We start from the raw sequence: 6,163 nt of genomic DNA, 5'->3' as shown, positions 1-6,163 counted from the left end.
GTAAAATACTGTCTATGTGATCTCAAATTTTAAAGCAAACACATAATTTTCTTATGGTTTCTTAAACATTCACTAGAACAAAACTGTACAAATCCAAATATATGGTACCCTAGGCATAACACCTACATGAACTTCTAACTTGTTGTCTCTTGAGGTCTCTGGGTGAGACTTGGATCCAACTTGTACAAATGCAAAACAAAAGTCAAACATAAAATAATAATAATAATAATAAATATTTTTCTTTATTGCCTACATGGGGCTAAACATAGAGGGGACAAACAAGGACAGACAAAGGGTTTAAATCGATTACATCGACCCCAGCGCGTAACTGGTACTTATTTAATCGACCCCCGAAAGTATGAAAGGCAAAGTCGACCTCGACGGAATTTGAACTCAGAACGTATAAACAGACGAAATACCGCTAAGCATTTCGTCCGGCGTGCTAACGTTTCTGCCAGCTCACCGCCTTAAAATGTAATAAATATTGGTACAAGAATAGTTGTGTGGTTAATAATTTGCTTTGCAGCCACGTGGCTCCTGTTTAACTTTCATTTGAACCACTTTCCATAAGTATCTTCTACTGTTTGCCCCGAATCATTTTGTTAGGGTTATTTCTACGGAAATCATAGTCAACACCGATTTTTTGCTACGTTTCCTATACGAGACGTCAGAGGTAGACAAACAATGAGATCGAAAACAAAAATTGGTAATGAATGTATATGTCATATTTCAGGGGTGTTTTACCCCTTCATCAGTACCCATCTAATCTACTCTCGCCTCCGAAAACTTTGCTTATACAGCCAACGCATACAGAGGTGTTGTGCTATTGGATATACCAATTTACATATTAGACGCATTCCTGGAGCTGATATGTAAATTTTAATGACTTGTAGGCACGTGGTATTTCGTTATGCAACCATAATATGCTATAAAGTATATTAAATGTCTTTATACCTCAACACCACACTCTACTGCGTTAGCAGTGCTCATCTTGTTAAGTTTACTACATCGTTTCGAATAATGTAAAGAGCACTGCTAACGCAGTAGGACATGGTGTTGACTTATAAAAACATTTAATATACATTATAGTATATGACGGTTGCATACCGAAATATCACGTGCCTTCAAGTCATGAGTAGAATTTTGCTGTTAGAAATTGCGTAAATGCCTGGCGTGTGTGTGTCTATGTCTATGTTTTAATGTTTATTAACGTAAAACCGCTTTGTGCCTTTTTAAGGAATCGGAAAGGAGTCGGAAAGTAACGATCAATGAAGATACGTATAAGACTGAAAAATAAGTTATGTGACTCAATTTTCTCGACCAAAAACCCTTCAAACGGTGCCTGATGTTCAATAATTGAAATCAGTAAAAGAATAAAAGAACAGAAAAATGATGACATTTACAATGCCACTGAATTAGGAGAAAAAATAGTTTTTCGTAACCGTCAGCTTTTAACAATTTCTAATTAAAGCTGTACGTTTAAAACAAGATTGTTCTATTTCTACAGTTGTATTGTTTGTTATTTTTTAATGATTTTTTTCAACGATACATGTTAATATTGGCCAATTATTCTATCTTGTAGGCGGTTCCGAGATAACATTCACCCTGAATGTAACAGTTAAATCTAACAGCTCGATCTATTCAACCAACAGTATTAAGTTGACAGTAAAAAATTCACAATTACAAGTCATTATTCGAGGTAAGTTTCATTTTATACTGAATATAACAAAGACACTCTATACAGCATTACGATATCAATTAGATATTAAGTGCAGAGACATGACATTATGGCAAGAATGATCCAGTGGGAGCAAAGACATGGTATGAGCAAACCCCAGAAGGAGTGACCGAGAATGAAGATTCCAAAATTTTCTGGGATGCAATGATTCAGTGTGATCACCTGACCAGGCATCGGAAACTGGACGTTGTTGAGGTGAATAAAAAAGAAAGATCTTGCAAGATAATCGACATAGCATGTCCCGCTGACAACAGGATCAAAGAGAAAGAAGAAAAACTGAACAACTGCGACGATTTGAAGTGGGAAATGTGAAGGTTGTGGTCAATGAGGAGAGTAGACGTGATACCAATAGAAATTGATGCACTTGAAAGTATCAGCACTCAACTACCAACATGGCTCTAAGAGACTGGTACAAATATAAATGTAGAACACCTACAAAAACCAGCATTGCTTGGAACTGCAAGAAATCTTCGTAGAGTTCTTAAAGCATGACCAGTAAACAAGTGTCACCTTAGTCTGCTGGCTGTGGACAGCTGACACTTTCCATCATACCCAGAAAAATAAGTTGAGAGTGTTCATACAATAATAATAATAATAATAATAATAATAATTTCAGGCGAGACCATGGGTGAACCCGATGGTAGTGGGTATAGATATTTAGGGATTTTGGAGTTGGATGGCATTCTACACAGAGAAATGAAAGTCAAGATCAGCGAGGCGTATCAAAAAAGGGTGAAGTTGGTGTTGAAATTCAACCTGAAAGTCAAAAGTTTGATTACCGCAATGAATATCTGGGCAGTTGCGGTGGTCAAATATAGTGCGTCCATCCTCAAATGGATTAAGGAGGAAATATCAACGCTGGATAGAAGGACGAGAAATTGATGACGCTGCATAGGACGCTACACCCTAAAGCAGAATGGTGGCAGAGGACCAATTAGTAGAGACCATTGTATATGGAGTGAAAGGAGATGTTGGAGTCCTGCTGCAATATGCCGCGAAAGATGTGGCTGTAAATGCAGATGAAATGTTGGGCAAAGAAGAGTTTAACCAAAAAACTGAGAAGAGAAAAGAAGACCTTCTTGAAATGAGAATACATGGACAGTTTGAAAGGAAAACACAGGACGTGAGAACTTTGCACAAAAAGAATACAAGCGCCGCCACGATAAAGTGTATATGTGTATCTTCATTGGTTCTTATGCCGTAAATACCAATATGAAGTAACAGAGAACTGGTATGAGCATGTACCAAGTAAAGCTATGCAGGAGGATGGAAAAGTAACGATACTCTGGGACTATGATTTTCAGTAGGATCGTGTAATCGAACACCGTCGGCCGGATATTGTCATATTGAATAAGAGAGACAAATACTGTCAGGTCATTGATGTAGCCATACCAAATGACATGAATGTTGTGAGTAAAGAGGTTGGAAAACCCACCAAGTACTCCGAATTGAAAGTGGAAATGGCAAGACTGTATGGAATGCGAGAGGGTAATGTAAAAGTGATACCAGTGGGCTCAATCGCAGTGAAATTTCAAAACTTCTTAAGGCAACTGGAAATCCCATGCAAGAATGATGTCTTGCAAAAAGCAGCCTTATTGAGTACAGCGAACATCTTAAGGAAAATATTATCTGTCTGAGTTCCTTGTAACTTGACAGATAACTAAAGACTCCGGTGCATTTTTACTTACACTGTGTTACGAAGGAATAATAATAATAATAATTTCTAGCAAGGTATAAAGCCACTGAGCAATTTTTCTCGTCTTTCACTTGAATTCTATTCGCATTTTAGATGCTTTAAGAGAACATTAAACAGGCCCAATACTTGATTAATACTTCATTTTGAGTGGTCTTTTATTTCGTTGAGTCCAGAAGGATTTAAGGCAAAATCCACCTCGGTAGGATTAGTACTCAAAACGTAAAGGCCCGTAAATAAATCCCACCAAATATTTTGTTTGAGGATCTAATAACTCTGCTAATCCAACTCTCTATGCGTTAAACCATTCACTTCGACAATGTTGGCACTCAACCATTTCATTATCTCAATAATTAATCTTCCAGATAAATATTGCATTTTTCCGATCTAATTCTTCATTTTATCTTTTAAGTAAATGAGAAGCAGTTTAATATATTAAAATCGAAATCAACTGCAAATATCAAAATGAGGGTCTAATAATGTTTAATTGGTTAATTGATTGGTTAATTGGTTGTTTCTCTGAGATTAGTCAAATTGATGTACACACCTCTGTTGAGAGGTCAATAATGTTCCAAAATCGATTAAGGCTGCTCATTATTTTTTTCAATCTACGGAAAACTAGTTAAATTTTCCTTTTTTACATATCTGCTGTAAAGGTTACATATACATAGTTGATTGGTTGGTTTTGATAGGACCCTATGGGTGGGTTGCCTGAGAACTCTACCTACACGGCCATCCAAAGAATAGCGGGCGGAAGAAGATGAATGGACGGATGGATGAATGTGTGTGTCACTTCGGCATACATGAATCGATCTGTCAAAAGGCGAACTACCCTACATCCATACACGCGGAGCTTTACAAATTTATCATTTTACATAGTTAAAAGATGCAGCTAACTGCTCTATCCATTAAACGATGTCGTGATCACAGCGTAATGCTGTGGTACAGAATATCAAATGTGGCTCTCGGTTATAAATTGGTTTCTCTATTGACTGGAAAGTTGTGATTCTCCCTTAAAATGTTGCTCAGAATAATCCGAAGACAGTGTTCAAATGATGACACAAACTTCTTTCCTGCAGGTGGCTCAGAGAGAAGTATAGGCGTGGGTGAGGCAGTTGTGCTGAACGGAAGCCTCTCTAACGATCCAGATCGTGTTGTGGCACCTGGTGTAACTGAAAAATATTCATGGCATTGTACTTGGGTAAGAATTTCATGCATCTCTCTTTTTACGTTGCTTTCTTTCGCGTGGAACTTTTGCGATAAACAATTGCTGATTGCATCTGAAACATACATAATCATACACACACATACACACACGCAAACACGCATACACACAAACACACACACACACACACACACACACACACACACACACATGTATATGTATATATATGTGTGTGTGTGTGTCTGTGTATGCAAACTTTAAGTGAGTTAAAATATATTTGTAATATATTTTAAATTCTAAAGGCAAATTCACTGTAGAGAAAAATTCTCTCTTATGGTAAAAAGATGTAAAAATACCATATCTGTCCAGTGCTGCCCCCTATCGGATTCCCAGAGGCATCTCTCGCTCTTTAGCCGGCCGTTATCAGTATATATATATATATATATATATATATATATATATATAATATTAGGGACAAAATCCAAAATTACAGGTAAAAAACTCAATTAAAATCAATTTATAAAAAATTAAAATTAAATTGAGCCTTATAGATAAAGTATATATAAAATATATAGTTTTAGGGAAAATAACCAAATTTCAAGAACTCATCGATGAAAATCCAAAAATAAAATGTAGACATAAACTACTTTATCTATATAAAAACTTTAGCTAATGATTTTTCATTTATTTTGTTTATATGGGTATGTGTATATACATGTATATGCATATATATGAGTGTGTGTGTTTTAGTCTATATGCGTTAGTATGTATGTATATTTTTAGGTGTATGTATATATGTTTACGTATGTATTTATATAGGTTTAAGTGTATATATATGTGTTGTTTTTTTATATATGTTTGTGTATATTGAGTGTATATTTGTATTTACATGTATGTATAAAGATATATATTAGTGAGTATAGATGTATATTTATATATATTGTGCGTGTGAGTGAGTGCGTGAGTGTAGTTTTGTTTTAGAATATACCTTATTTATATATTTATTTGAGTGAATTTTTATTTCTGTGTATATTTTATATATTTTTTATATATATATAGTTATGAGTATTTTTGTGTATATGTATATGTATATTTATATATGTACTTATGTAAATGTGTATGTATATGTATATATATGGGTATAAGTATATATGTGAGTGTGTGTAATTTGTCTATATAAATTAGTAGGTATATATATATATAAGTATATATATATATATATTTATGTATATATAGGTATATATGTATATGTATATATGTATATGTATATGCATGTTTTTTCTGTGTATATATGTGTATTTTTATATGTATGTATATATGTCTGTATATGTGTATCTATATAATATGTATATTTGAGAGCATGGGAGGGTGAGTGTGTATTTATATATATTCTTTATTTATTATATGTGTGTATGAGTGTATTTGTTTTTATATGTATGTTTTGGTAGGTACATGTGTGTATGTGTAGATATATATTTATGTATATATATATATATATATATATGGTAGTGTGTATGTTTTGGTCTATATGTGTTATATATATTTATATATATGTGTGTATTTATAT

The 6,163-nt window shown here is 34.2% G+C and overlaps 1 protein-coding gene across 1 annotated transcript in view; it reads left to right on the top strand.

The window, feature by feature from the left end:
- The first annotated feature begins 1,586 nt into the window (after positions 1 to 1,586).
- LOC106872793 (uncharacterized) overlaps positions 1,587 to 6,163 on the top strand; it is a 58,985-nt gene continuing 54,408 nt past the window's right edge. Inside the window, exons 1-2 of the mRNA XM_014919903.2 lie at positions 1,587 to 1,699; positions 4,511 to 4,632. The gene's annotated coding sequence lies outside the window, so the exon portion shown is untranslated. The remainder of the gene's footprint in view (positions 1,700 to 4,510; positions 4,633 to 6,163) is intronic.

The sequence above is a fragment of the Octopus bimaculoides genome, chromosome 7 (genome assembly GCF_001194135.2).
Source record: "Octopus bimaculoides isolate UCB-OBI-ISO-001 chromosome 7, ASM119413v2, whole genome shotgun sequence".
Lineage (NCBI taxonomy): Eukaryota > Metazoa > Mollusca > Cephalopoda > Octopoda > Octopodidae > Octopus > Octopus bimaculoides.
This window is presented reverse-complemented; position numbering and strand designations above follow the sequence as displayed.